The sequence below is a fragment of the Etheostoma spectabile genome, chromosome 4, assembly GCF_008692095.1.
Source record: "Etheostoma spectabile isolate EspeVRDwgs_2016 chromosome 4, UIUC_Espe_1.0, whole genome shotgun sequence".
NCBI lineage: Eukaryota > Metazoa > Chordata > Actinopteri > Perciformes > Percidae > Etheostoma > Etheostoma spectabile.
This window is the reverse complement of record NC_045736.1, coordinates 13,337,027-13,352,449: the sequence shown is the minus strand read 5'-3', so window position 1 is coordinate 13,352,449 and position 15,423 is coordinate 13,337,027. Positions and strand designations below refer to the sequence as shown.

Here is a 15,423-nt window from a genome sequence, read left to right as displayed (position 1 = left end):
CAATACTATTTGGAAACCACTTCAATTTTTTTTTTTCAAATGCTATAAAATTAAATAAGACGCCCCAAAATTAATGAAAGTAGAGATTTGTACTTGCCAAAGAGCGTTGTGTGGAATCAATCATGTTATTTTGGGTAATTATAATTAGGTAGTCAAAAAGAACAACAATTCAGCCAAACGTAACGTTGGAACAGGTTTGATACAGTGACAGGGAGTACCTGCACATGGAAGTAAATGTAAATGTTGGTGTAGACAGTTCTTATGTAACAAACACACTGTAGTGTTTGCTGACATGACAGTGGAGCTAGTGATCTGCCACGGACAGAGGGATCATTTTGATTATTGAGTTCTCATCCTGTAAGTTGACCATAGAGCATTTCCTCTAAGTGAGATTTAGCATTGGTTTAAAAAAAAAAACACCTTGACCCAACTACCACTTCTGTTGACCTGGTATGAAACAAACAGTTTCTGGCAAACCTCATACCTGTGGCAAGCACTATAAGCTGTAAGTTTTGCCGAATAAAAACTGCTGGCTGTAGACAGTTTGAGTCTCAGCTGAATTATAGATGTAGCAGTGGATTCCTTTTCCCCCAGACCAGTGTTCTGCTCCAATGGAAACATCAGAGATAGAGAGTGGCATGTCGACAAGCCAATTATGTGACTGGCCAGCTGTCATCTGCAGCAATCTCTCCACGGTCATCTCTGTTTCAGACTCTGAGACTTCACAGAGCCCTGAAAATACAGTGACAGGAGGCTCCACAGATTCAAGGCTCTTAGAAAATAACAATGCAGTTGAAAAGGCATATTTGATGAGCTGTTAAGTACAGATGTGCATGATCGAGAGCCTTGCCACAGTCTGTGTGTGTGTGTGTGTGTGTGGGAGTGGGAGTGTGTGAGTGTGAGTGTGTGAGTGTGTGAGTCCAGAACTAAAAGAGAGAGAATGATGGTGCTGTAATCAGGCTAGGTCCCAGGAGGGCGGACAGCAGTGCTGACAGCGAGTTGGTACTCTTCTCCAGAGCAGGATTTCTGGGTCAAAGTCCCTCTGTCTGGTTTTTAAAAAACAGGGGGGGGGGGGGGGGGGCAGAGGATATAGAAGTCCAGATGGGAAGCAAAGAAATGACCCAGGCAGAGAAAATAAGGAGGGCTTGATTTTCCCGAGGCAATGACAGTAACACAAAAGCTGGACTGTCTATCAGACTAAATCACACAGCCTTGTTGACACGGTGTAGATTCTGGATTTGGAGTGATGTGTGTCGGGATGATTGGGGCCATTACTGCCTTATAAGGCAGAGAGTTGCTACAGGAATGGTGAAGTTGAGAAATTGGAGACTCTTAGCCAAACTAAAACCTTAAAGGACAATTCCGGTGCAAAACGAACCTAGGAGTAACTAACATATGTTTTCACGCTAGTCGAATGTGTCGCTAGCTTGAACCAAGCTACCGCTAACCGATGAATTTTAGCTGCTAACGTTAGCTTTCAGGGCATCTGGTAAAATCGCTATTTCTATACCACTAACAAGGCTTAAAATAGCACCACACATTAACGGTAGCATAATGAGGGGCTACATGTAAACCAAACCATTGAGAACTTTAGAAGTGTACAGACAGTTTAATAAAAAGATAGATTATAAAGAGCGGCCATGTTTACATGCGGGTGCCATCTTGGAAAACAGTCACGACAAACGCTGCGTTTGTGGTTCGACTAACGATTTACCAGATGCCCCGAATGCTAACGTTAGCAGCTATTCACCGGTTAGCGGTAGCTTGGTTCAAGCTAGAGACACATTTAATTAGCATGAAAACAGATCCCAGAGAACGATCGACTTGACACACATGTTATTTACCCCTAGATTCATTTTGCACCAGAATTGTCCTTTAACTTCATGCCTTTTTAGGCCGTTGATTAATCTTCGTCAGGTTTAAGCTAAAACCTGATTTAGATACTGAACAATCTAAAGGGCACAGGGAACCACAGTGTCTTATGAATGTATTATTTGAATACATTTAAATGCTTGCCTTAAAGTTATAGCTTAACTGCTTCAAACTATGACAACAGAGTTCAGAGGCTGCAGAGACAGCAGCTACTCTGCCAAGATAGGCTATAGTGACCTTTGTTTATCCTGTGTTACTATTTTACTCTGTTTAGTTATTGCCTTATTGACGTGGAAGGGCTGCAACAAGCTGATTTACTAAGATGTCAATTACTAAGAACATATGTATTTTTAATTACAGGAAACAGGAACAAATGAGTAGGCTAACCTTTTCCCCATAAATTGGGGAAGAAAAATTCAGCAGAATGCCGGAAAAGAAGTGTTCGACACTTACACAGATGTGTCCAAATCATACAAAAACATGAGTAACCTTTTTTTCTGTTACATATTATATTTTAGGGTGGATATCAGTAAAGCCAGAACAAGTGTTACAGTGACACAAGTGTGCTTGTAACGGCAATAATTGGCCTCTACAAAGCTGCCATTTTTGACTTGCCATATCAGAAGAAAGCACAGGTGAAACTAATAACTTACCCACTTAACGCCTCTGTTCCATACATGTCCCAGGAAGGCTTTGCAGTGAGCCAGCAACAACACCGAATCCTACCACCTAAGATTAATGTTAAAAAACCACCACCTGTGCCTTTTCTGCTTTAACATGTCAAATTGCTGTGAAAGGTCTGTAGACAGACTATGCTGTTCAAGATGTAGATGCGTGTAGTTGAATAAAGTTGATTTAAACAAAAAAATAATTGAATAAAATATTAAATCCTGATAAAAAATATCAATACTGTCTATGTACCAGTGTGAACCTGTTTGATGTCTGGTCTCGGGCTGCAAAATAATGTGCATGCTGGGCAGCTGTGTGTTGAACTAAAGTTATTCAGACGAAAAAACAAGGCATTCATAGGTACTTTTAATAATTAGGCTGGATTAATTAGCCTATTTTATTTATTTAATCTATGAAATATAACCTGAAAGACCAATAAACGCCCACTAACACATCGCTCTCATTACAAATACATGGACTAGTGTCATTGAGCTCCCCTTTACCAAATTACCAAAAACCCACAAGCTGTCTCCCTCTTTCTCCGGCTTGCACCATTGCAGGAATGCATGTTAACTTGTGAGATGAAAGCTGTAGATGAATACTTCATCCTTGACCCACATAATGGCGATATGTGAGGCTCGGTGAGCGGAGATCTGTCGTGTTTACAGCCCGCGCCTCGGCTGTGCGCTCCCGGTGCGGCACGAGCTAAAAAGCGGCGCGCCTCGGCTCCCATCTTCCTCCGCTTGGATCCGAATCCTCTCTCCATCTCTCCTCCAGAAGCAGGACTGGAGGGGACAGGAGAAGCGGCACACACCGAGAGAGCGGCGAAGGAAACCGGGAGAAGTGAGTAGCTCAAAAGAGAGGTACAGACATGGAAATGTCGTCGGTCTTCCTGAGAGGCGAGCCACCTGAGCGGTTTGACATGACTATACTGCCTCAGTTGAAAAGTAATGCTAGTACTTTAGCTAGCGGTATTTCGTTACTCGTTACATTTGGCTACACAGTGCTCCGGAAATCTCGTGAAAGTTACCCTGCCGTTTTCTACCGTAAACTTCTGATAGTTGATGAGACAAACGTAGTAAAGCTAGTGGTGCTATACGGCTATTGGAAGCTAATATTAAGACTATTCTAAAAGAAAGGGACACTTTATTTTGCCATTGGCTATTGCTAGCTGCGGTTTTAATGAAGGTAGCCTACAGCACAGTAGCCTACATTAGCTAGCCTACGTAAACATACATATAAGGCCAGCCACTTAAGTAGGGTTATATTAATATGAAAGGTTGAATTCTGCATCTTTAATTGTTTTTGCGTGTGACACTGTGATAATGAGCCTTTAAAGCCTTAATAGCCTCCATTACAAATGTTAAGAGAAACAACAACATGCAGTTGTCTGAATGGTTCTTCCCATTGGGAAGACCAGGATTCCATGTTAATTAAAAATAGACATAGTCTTACTGCAGGAATATTAGAGACATGATACCACATAATACCACAAAGTGCCAGTAAGTGACTCAGACACAAGAAAAACGGGGTGATAACATAGGGCAATGGGAAATTGAGTATAATATACACTTTGTCAGTTTTTTAGTACACATACCTCTAATACAGTCTGATACAACAGTCCTGCAAAAATGCATGATGGTTGTAATGTTTTTTGTTTTCTGCTATGTCTACCCCATAAACTGGCTACTCAATCAAAGTCTCTGTTTGAATGTTATTGCATTGTTTACATCATTTATCATTTTTGAAAAAAGGTTTTTAAACTTCTTTGCCAGGCCATGAAACTATGATTGATGATGATGGATCTATTGTTACAGTGCTCTTGACAATGATGACAGGGAGTATAAAGACCATCCAGGCCTTATCTGAAAGGTCACTTACTCAATAATAATATTTACCACACTTGTCTGTCTTCAGTCTGTCTTGGACAGTGTCCTGTCACAGTGCAGGAGGAAGAATGACATTTCAATGACTTCCTTTCTCCCTAAGGGGGGGGACGGCAGATTAATTCAGACACACAGCCTATTATAATGGCTAACATTTTAGCAAATATTTATACCTTTATATATTGTTATCCACATTTAGGATCCAGGACCCAGTCTTCAAAGTCCTCTAAGTTTCAGGGCCCTATCTTTACCCGGCGCATCGCGGTGCAAATCCCGACGTGTCCCAAAGTCTCACTGCTATTTTAAGACCATCCAGTGCCCACGTCGTTTAAACAGTGAATGCACCTACGGCCGTCTTTGCGCCCGTGGGTGCGCTGGTCTGGTCTGGACGAGTTGCGAGTGAGAACAGGCTGACACGACATATGCGGATAACAGTAGATGACGAAAACAACTTGTTAAAATGCCACACGCAAGCTCCGATGCTGGCAGTGCCACCGTGTTAAAAATGACCTTGGTCAAGGCGTGGTTTTAAGTGGTGTTGGCGTTCGGAGCAGAGAGGAAATTAGCAGTAAAGTTGTCAAGTGGTAGTAAATGTACAGTGTAGGTTTCAGTGTGCCCATGAATAAATAAACACCGCAGCTCCTCAAGACCCATGGAGAGCTCCCGTGTCGTGTTTCCCTGCTGGGTAAGGTCAAGGGTTAGCCCTGACGGCAAAAGGTCTCCCCTGTAAAGCTGCAGTTAGTTAGTGTGTGATAATGCTCTGTGGTGTTGAGTTCATAGTGTTATCTTCTTGACCTCACAGGTAACTGAATTGCAGTGTTGAGAAATCAGCGAGGGTTTCCTGCCTGGGATCCAAACCTGAAGGTACAGTAGTGTCATTGATTTTTACCTCATCTCTTTTTGTCCCAGCAAGCATTGGTTACTTCCCTTCCCCAGACACTCGTAAATATAATTTCAGTCAGTTGCTAGGCAAAGTGTGCACCGTTGTGTTAAATCGATGCGGAGCCATGCCGGCCTCAGTGGGACTTTCGCCTGCATTCTTTTCTCACAAGACAAACAGAATGGCACTCCTTCCTGTCAAAGTTAGGAGGAAGTTAAAAACAGAAATAACATACGTCTGTCAGAGTCAGTGCTGTAGGAAGGACAGGCCATCTCCCTCTGACAAGATGAGTGACATTTTTCAAATATAGAAGTGGCAGCGGTGCTCCAAAGTCACAGTTTGATTGACAACTGGTGGTACTTACTTTACGCCATTTCTTTTTAGCACAAAACTGTAAAAACATACATTTATTTATTGGTGAACCCAATATATTGTTCCTTTTTAAGAGACCTGTCCTATTTTCTCTTTTGGATATTTACTCATTAATAAAGCAAAAGCATGTCTAATCCAATTACGCTCTTAATCAATGGAATAATTGGTAGAGTGCTACAACTACTACTACTAAAGTAATTGACAGCCAGAGCCCTAGTTAGGATATGTAGCACATGAATTTCAATGTATGGTTGTTCCTATGACAATAAACCTGAACCTGAACTTGTTATGTGAGGAAGTTTTGCTCGAGAGATTGGTAAAAAATACAATGTACTATATTTTTCAAGCATGGGCTACTTTCCCTGTTTGAGCTAAAGTTAGATGTTGGAAGACTGTGTGCAACTATTACTGCATGGCTCATGAACTTATGGTTGCACAGCAGGTCCAAAAATATAAACAGCAACAAATTAATTTTCTCAGGTCTTCGACTTTGGATAGTCCTCGGGGTCTGCTTTTGCTTTTTGTCAACTCACTGCATGCTAAAAATGTTAGCATGCCGTATTGGAGCTAGTGATCTACAGGGACACATACTGCTGGTATTTATTAACATCTTGTTGCTCAACTTAACAATGCAAATGAGTAAAAATACTGTAGCCGACTGAAGGAGAGCAGCCTGGTTGCTGTATATCTGTAGAACAGGAAGGTAAAAGCAAGCCTGCATGCAGAATACACTGTCCAGGCCTCCTGCTGTCACACAGAGGAGGTAAACACACTCTTTGTACGTATTCGTAAACGTAAAGGAAAAAAAGCTCTCACTATAGACAAATGCTCTTGCACTGAAAGTCAACCATTCAAAGTTTAAAAAGAGTACAGCAAACACACACACACACATAAAATCATGGTGCAGTGAATGAACCGTTAGGGAGTTCATTCCAAATCTGCTGACAGTAGATAGGTCTTACCATTCTCTTTCTCTATCGCGCAGTAATTACTTTTAAGACCACAGGGATTATAATGTCCCTCTCTCCCCCATGTAATAGAGCTTATGCTCCATGTAACCCGTTGGCTTTGCTACCATGTCTTTATCGCCCCCCTCATTAACCCGTCCCTCCCTCTCATTATGTCCTCCATGTAATATCCTCCATCCATTAACTTAGCCCACTTCTCCCTCTCACCACCGTTACCCCCCTCCCCCTTTGCATCTTTCCTTTCCTTACGCGTTTTCCTTCTTTGCACTTTTCTCCACTCAAGTCTTCCCAGCGATGCCATACTGGATCAGCTCACTCTAATTTGACTCCTACACAGCAGTCAGTGGAAGGGAGCAGAACCACTATGCCCTTAATATCCGAGTGGTTGAGCCAGGGAGGGGGCTGTGCTTTAGGGAGACAACACAGTACAGTGGGAACTGTCCTTATGTAACCAAGCATGTTCTTTGGTGCAGGCTCGTCCATGTCCATGCATACATCAAGCTTTGTTTTCTCAGCTCTGCTAATGTTTGCTTTTTCCTAAGCGTCTGTATCTATTTCCGTCTTGTCGCCATGGCGCCTTGGCGCCGCAACATGCAAAATGCAGCCACCTCTTCTGATTAGCTTCTCAACTGCTGCCAGATTTGTTTGGGCATCAAAGTGCAAGAGTGTTGTACTATATGCTGTATATTGTTTTTTCAAAAAGTGGTGTAACATTGACCGTAAAAGGGAGAGTTCACCCCAAATTCAAATATATGTTTTTCCTTTTACCTGTAGTGCTATTTATCAATCTAGATTGTGTTGGTGTGAGTTCAGTGTTGGAGATATCGGCCGTAGAGATTTCTGCCTTCTCTCCAACATGAGGGATCTAAATGGCACTCGGCCTGTGGTGCTTAAAGCGGCAAAAAATATATTTGAAAAACTCAACAGCAATGTCTCTTTAAGAAATCAAGAGGAAGTTACTGAGGATAATCCCCAGTCCTAGTTGTGAGTAGTTTCATGTAGGAAAACCAGAGAAGGAGACGGAAAATGGGACTCTACTCTTTCCTCTTTAACATGATAGCACACTTGAGTTGCTACGGTGACAATGTGCTCACTTTTATAGCACCTGAACACAGACACCTGCACATTCAGTACACACAAACAAGACAATACAAGACACACAGTAACACACCAAGCGGTGTGTGGGGGGGGGGGGGGCTTTTACTGCAAAGGCAGATAAGAGAAACGCCAACAGCTTGCTTCACAAGAGCCTCACCTAAATATCAGCCACAACCTATTTAGTCTCAACCCTCTCATTAAAGGACCAGATTAAGTCTGCTAATTCAGTTCATCAGTACCAATATGGACAGAGGAACAGCTGGTCTGGGGCGTTTTGCCATTTCAATCTTGTGTAAAATATGTAAATGAAAGCACTCAGAGTGAAGTGGCCAGCGGCAGCAGCAGAGTGAGCTCCAATGACAGCAGCAGGTCGTTTTCCTGCTGGTTGTGGCATAACGTTATTATGTTGCATTGTTCCTTCTTGCCATATTTGTCTTGTGATGGTGATCTATTGCAGATAGTACATGGTGTGTTTATGTGTGCGTAGTAGAGATGAGATTAGGGTTGGGAACTGAAACCCGGTGCTAATATGGCATCGGCTCCTAAACGACCGATATATAGAAAAGCACATTTCGGTGCCAATGAAATGCCTGCTCTGCTTTCTGATGCTCCGAAACAGAGGCATCGCTGCATGTGACGCTAGTTAACGTTACACTTGACAGCAGGTAACACTAGCCTGCTGTTAGCTAGTAGCTGGATTAAACTGGGTTAAAATGCTTACAGCTAACGTTAAACGTTAAAAGTGTGACTGTATTTCACTGTAGAGGATTCCTTCACCGAGACAGTCTGAAGTTGCCAGTCTGAAGCTGCCGTTGTCAGAAAAACAACACAAAATGCTGAAACTGGTAGCACACTGGTAGTTAAACATTGTTGTTTAACAGGAATTTACTGGTGGAACAAGTTATTGTTATAAATTAGTGTCATTACATCATTAAGAAATCATTTCATTTTGACCATATGGCCTCAGCAACAACAAGCCGTTCTTTACTGTTGCCAACTGTCTGTTTTCTGCTCTCTTTTTATTTTTCAAAATTGGTTCAGGCCAATGTTTAGGCACGGGCACCGTTTCAAAAGTACCGCTTTAGCACTGGTATAAAAAAACAAAAGCAACAATACCCAACCCTAGAAGAGATTAGCAGAGAGAACAGCCATTGGCTCCATGTGCTTTCTGGAGAATGAAGGATGCTGTCTCTCTCTCTCTGGCCTATTGATCCAGAGGTCAGCTCAGGCTCTGAGGACAGTCTTCTTGGTTGGGCGAGTTTTTGCAGCCCTCAAACCTTCCGCTTCCTGCCCGTTCTGTTAAAGCAGCATATTCCCCTAATCCATTCTGAGCCATGAGATCAATTGAAGTCAGGTAACCCACACAGCTCCACCTAATCTTGGAGCTGACTAGCGGCAGGTGGTGATTCAGTTGGCCGAGAGCAGCTGAGCTGTGGATCTGTCAGCCAGAGAGGCTGAATGTCTTCTGGCTGGAATGTGTTATATGTTTAGTCTGGGCAAACCCACTCTGCCGGCGATTTGATTTCACACTGCAGCTCGGTCTGGAAACCTGCATGTTTTCGCGGGATCCAATCACATACTGGCTTATCTATCTGGCGCGCTATTGGCAGGTTTAACACGATGACGATAGAGAAGCGACCGAGCAGCCTTCTTGTTTACATTCGGCCACCGAAGCGCACCAAACCTGTTGATGTCGCTGTCGCTTCTACGTCCCCCGGATTGTTGGTCTGATTGGTTGAAGGACTGTCCAGTTGCGCACAGAGTCATTTCAACTATGCCTGTTGGTCATGCCTCTTGTGCAGAGAAAATACAGAGCAGACTTCCCCAGACCAATGCTCAATCTCAAATCTACTGACCAAGCTTGGTGTGATGATAGCCAGACTAATGTATGTTCACATGGTGAAGAAGAGCTCTTGGATCTTGGGGGATTACAGCTAAGAGGCCTTGTAAATATCATGTACAGTGTACTGTGTCGGTCTTAGGCAAAGCAGAGAAAATGAGGCCTGCTGTCCTGGATATCTTGTCCAAAAGTTCTCCTTTACTTTGACATCAACTTCCTTCCTGCCGTAGCCTTGTGTTTCTGCTCACTTTCCAGACCTCACCTGTCAACGAAACTGTGTAGGGAGTACAAACATTTTCTTCAGAAAAGTTTGAGCTTCTTCAGGTTTCTTTGTCTGTTCATCCATGGTAGCTCTCGCTGCTGATCTTTCGTCTGCTACAGAGTTTTTTTTAGCAGTGGGGGCAGGTCTGTCAGAACAACACCCCCCCTCCGTGCACCCTGTCGCCCAATGTTTTACATATCAAACGGAACAAATATATTTATTCACTTATATTCACACACAATGAGGCATATTTTCATTATTTTAATTTTAACCATAGGGAACTTAACATCTACAACAGGTCTACAAAATGCATTTTATAAGAAATTCTTCATAGGGAAATAAAAACCTAAATGACTACATCTATTTCCAATTTATATCTTATTACACTGGCTCACTTACCGTTTGAATATTTCCAGATGTTTGATATCAGGATAATGAGCTTACAGAACTGACATGTTGATAAAGTTAATAAAGCAGAAATTAGGAATTATTTTGACTATTAGTTAAGATCAGAGGAGCATATGCTGAGTGGATGAGTTTGCTCAGGATGCAGATTTGAAACCATTTCAATTACACCCGAAATTCAGTGAATATGGAATCCATCCTTTTTTGTGATAACTTGGTTAAAAAGTGCCATATTTCTGATATAGACATTGTTAAAAGGGGTCGAATTTGACCCGAGGACAACAGGAAGGTTACATCTTCTACATCAATTGTGACACAGAGTTTCCCTTCGGGGATCAATAAAGTATTTCTGATTCTGATTCTGATCTTCATTAATTTGACAGCACATGGACAGCATTCAGCCAACAACTGCAAATATACACAACACAAGCAAATACATAAAGGTGCTGCAAATATAGAAACAATGCAAAAAGAAAAGCAGACAAACTCCGAAAACAAGCATCCAGATTACACAACGGAAGATCTCCAGGCCACTGGGGGGGAACGCTAAGTGGGACAGCTTGATTTTGACCCCACGGGGTGAGAGCCCTCTGCTTTTTAATTACTTTTTAGTTTACAGACACACCTCTGCTGATTGAGTATCACCTGGGACCTGAGCCAATAAACTAGAGACACACCCACCAAACGAGAGAAACGTCAAACGTCTAGCTCTCTCTCTCTCTGTCTCTCTCTCTCTCTCTCTCTGTCTCTCTCTCTCTCTCTCTGTCTCTCTCTTGCTCTGGGTTTCTCGGTCTCTCACTGGGATAAAAAATCAAGCTGTTCCACTTAGCGCTCCCCCTAGAGACCTGGAGAACTTCCATTGTGTAAACTGGATGCAGCGTTTTTATTGTTGCATTTGTTTTCAGGGTTTGTGTGCTTTTCTTTTTGCATTGTTTCTTTGACACCTGCCTGGGTTCAATTCCCTCTGTGATACATCAACCAATGTGTCCCTGAGCAAGATACTTAACCCCTAGTTGCTCTAGAGGCGTGCGACCTCTGACATGTAATGGAATGTAAGGGTTGTGTTCTGTGTTTTTGCAGCGTCTCTGTGTATTTGGTTGTGGTGTGTGTATTTGCAGCGCGCTTGTGCCAAACAGTACTGATTGTATCAGACTCAGGGAGGTAGAACTGCTGTTGGAGCTCTGGGGGATGAATTCAGCAAGGTTAAACCGGGCCAATGTAAAAAGCTGTTTGTCTGATAAAGCTTAGGTACCGTCCTCAGCATTTTTTAATACGCACGCACGCACACACACACACACACACACACACACACACACACACACACACACACACACACACACACACACACACACACAAAAACGTCAATAAATGATCCCTTGCCTGCACCCACAGAAGGAGAGAGAGCGAGTACAGAGATGGTCAGTTGTACACCGGGAAAAACCACCCCAGGTGTTTTTTATCTGACCTCTAAATAATGAAAATAGGTAACTGCACAAAAATAACTGGTGGTCATACAAGATTTTCCAATATCACAGCCAACCCTGTAAGTAAAGGCTCTGACACACCAACCTAACGGCCGACCATCGTAGATAAGGCAGTCGGACTGACTGCCTCCTCCAGTTGGTGCAAAATGTGCCTCAGAACACACCGTAGCTACGCCAACCTGAGCGCCTGTTCTGCACAAGACGTAATGTTTCGGTTCTGCAGCAGATTAAAGACTGGTGAGGTATCAAAAGCTACAATTAGGTCGTCAAAGCAATCGGGATTATGGTTATCACCATCCATAATTTCAAACCTCAGTGTATTGTTGAAACCATGATGTGCACATATACAGTTTCTTGCCCATTTCCAGGATTTTTCACTTGCAGATCGTCCTGTAAAACAAGCTGAAATAAGCGTGTTAATGCACATCAGGCTCAGGAGGAGCAGTGCAATTTTGGCACTTGTTTTGGCATGAGATAGTCAGACCACCTCTTATCGCTAAACAAGAGTACAAACAGCAGTTTTGGGGGGATTTTGTTGCCATAGTGCACTCACGGACCGTTTTGCTGTATGTTGAGTTTTTCTTCTTTCTCTTTGACAAATATTTTGTACTTTAGTCAACATTTACAGGGATAGTTTGGTGTTTTCATCTTTTACTTACCCACAAGGGACCCACAAGGGATGGATTACAAAAAAAAAGGTCAATATTGAATCAGCAGAGGGAAGGAATCCTATATTTCCCACAATATAACTCAATATAATCTCTTACTATACCCCTTAGTCCTGTTACACAGCTTTTTGCTGCATATTTGTAGTCTCGGGCCCATGCCAAAATCAACAGGGTATTTAATTGCAAAAATGAGTTGATCACTGCTTCTTTTGTTTTATTTGAATGTAAAGCATCATTGAGGACTTAGAGAAGTGCTTTAAGTCTTATGTATTATTATTATTAGTAATAAAAATAATGAATTTGTTCACCAGTGATTGTGCTTCCTCGTTTGAGCTAATTACAGACAGCCACTGTGTTCAGACCGTTTAACCATTCCTATATTTAGGACTGCCTTTCCAGCTTGTAATTCATGTGTTTGGCTTTTCAGGCCTCTTGCAACTAGCTGCCTTGGTTGCTATGGTAACGACCTAGATGGGTGTACTGTATGTACTGTACGTTATGTACGCTAACTGGTGGTGTGATTTTTCCAACACAACGAACAAGCTGTCATCTAGATGGAAATGTGTCCTCTCAGTCTACGAGTGCAGGAGTCCTTCACTGAGACAGACAACCTCGGTGACGATTACACAGATTTCTCTCATGTTTTGGGCTGTGATCATGGCAACAACTACCAGCCCTTTGGTTCTCAAGGTTCAGGCTTTCGTGTCGCGAGTGATGCAAGGGAGGTCTCAAATGGACTGACCCACATCTCTTTGTATTTATAGTTATATCTATTATGTAATAGAGCCCGACCAATATATCGGTGGGCCGATATTATCGGCCGATATTAGGCATTTCCTGAACTACTGGTATCGGCGTTTATAATGGCCGATTAAAAAAAAATAAAAATAATGTATATATTTTTTTTATATTCATTCATCAGAATTATTTATAATGACAAATAAATGATTCTGATAAATGAATATTTAAAAAAAAGAAAAAAACGGATGGTTAATCTTGTTATGAGTGTTGGCGTTGCATAGTTTGTCCACCAGAAGGCGTTCTACAATGTTTTTGTTGAAAGGACTTTAAGTTTCTCATCTTAAGTTTGTATTTTTATACATTTTATTTATCCAAACTTTAATATATTTTGACGTTCCTCTGATCTGTTGTGACACTAAAACAATTATATTATTTTAGTGAAAACTCATAAATAACTACATCTAACTATTGTTAGGGAAATCTGTTTATGTTTTGTTTTGCATTTCTGGATTTTTTTTTTTTTTTTAAATACATATCATCCGATATATCGGATGATCGGATTTTTTAATCACCAAATAATTGTATCAGTATCGGCCTTAAAAATCCTTTATCGGTCGGGCTCTATTAGCATCAATATATTGTCAATATTTCATATTCATGTGTTTTAATTGTACGGCTGTTGTTGTCATTGTAGTGATAAGTGGATGGCATCCCAACCACTAGGTGGCTGTAGTGTTCACATATGCTGTGGAATGTGTAAGCTGTCACTGGAAATTAATAAATAAGTTTATATTCAACTCAGTCTTGTAAGTATCATTACAGTCATCCCTTTCTGAAAGCACCTTAATAGCGTTAGTTTAGCTTCCAATAAGCTGATTGGCATCAGCTGCTTCACAATCAGATGCTCAGTCATCAGCTGATTGGCCACCACCTAGTCTGGATCAACGGAAGTACATATCCAGGAGAATTGCCTTGCCACGTGCCAGATGTCCCTCTGCTTCTGCTCTCTGTGTGTTGCCCTTCTCAAAATCCCTTTGCTTCGGGAAACAACAAATGTCAAACTAGCGAGCTGCGCGCTGAAAATGTCAAGTTTTTAAGAAAATAGCTAGCTGGGACGTTTTGGGACCGATCGGTGGGTTTGCTGTGTACAGTAGCATTGCACACGCCGATACACTGTAACTGTGAACAGTTATCTTCATATAATATCGTATGTGATGTTTTTTTGTTTTTTTTTGAGTGATGCAGATGTTCCACCAGCACAAATTCCTTCCTGAGGCTGTTTCGCTGAGCCACTGTCGCTGTGTCTAGAGCTAAGCTTATTGGTTTAAAGTAATGCATTAAAATACCTTCTAATTCATGATTCCAAACACATTCCATTACATTTAATTACATACTAAATAACGTTTATATGGTACACGTTATTCATGATACATCTGAAAACGTTATGAAAATTTAATATCTGATTCCCTAATGTGAGTCTTTTCTGAGGAAGAGTAATGCTAGATTCTTCCTTCCAGGTCTGATTAATAAGGGATTAACTCACAACCAGAGCAGCCGGATCCAGTTTAGTCATCTCATCCAATTTGTTGTATCAAATGTTATTAATGGCTGGATTTGTGCCTTGGCTTCAGGTTAGCTTTTTACACATTGATGTGTCTGTCCATGAGCAGAACAACCAACATACTGAGTTCAGATGTTCCTCCTACACTACAGCCTGTTTATCATACAGTCAATGACATGTATTGTCATTCAAACGTGGATGGAAGGTTGATGAGACGCTAACCAATGACGAGAAATGACACGAAATTAACACAACACTTCATTATGCTTCATTTAATGAATGATGCTTTCTGTGGCTTTACATTTCGAGACAGCCATTGCACTGAGGGAGCTCAGGGAGAGTAGCTATGCAACCTAATTAAAAGTTTCAAGTTGGAGGCATGCTGATTGTAAATGACTTCAGATGATGCTGGTGGGCTCACTGTTGATCTCAAGCTGTTCAAGCAGTTAATTAAAAAAAAAAAAAAACGACGTGGCGAACCAAATCGGTTACAGATTGCAATTAATGCACTCTGAGCCGGGGCGGGGGAGAACTATCCTGCCTCGTTAGCAAGCGCACTCCTGCCACGCTCGGCCTAAAGGAAAACAAACGCTCTTATTTATTTTTCATCCTTTTTCATGAGCCGTTATTAACAGCAAGCCAAGCGATAGGCAATCATGTGCACAAAAAAAATGAAAAACAAAAGAGGCACCGCTTGGGAAAAGCCTTACTGTTGCT

The 15,423-nt window shown here is 41.8% G+C and overlaps 1 protein-coding gene across 1 annotated transcript in view; it reads left to right on the top strand.

Annotated features, from left to right (window-relative positions):
- Positions 1-3,059: 3,059 nt before the first annotated feature.
- klhdc8a (kelch domain containing 8A) overlaps positions 3,060-15,423 on the top strand; it is a 35,698-nt gene continuing 23,334 nt past the window's right edge. The window contains exons 1-2 of the mRNA XM_032514210.1: positions 3,060-3,384; positions 5,230-5,291. The gene's annotated coding sequence lies outside the window, so the exon portion shown is untranslated. The remainder of the gene's footprint in view (positions 3,385-5,229; positions 5,292-15,423) is intronic.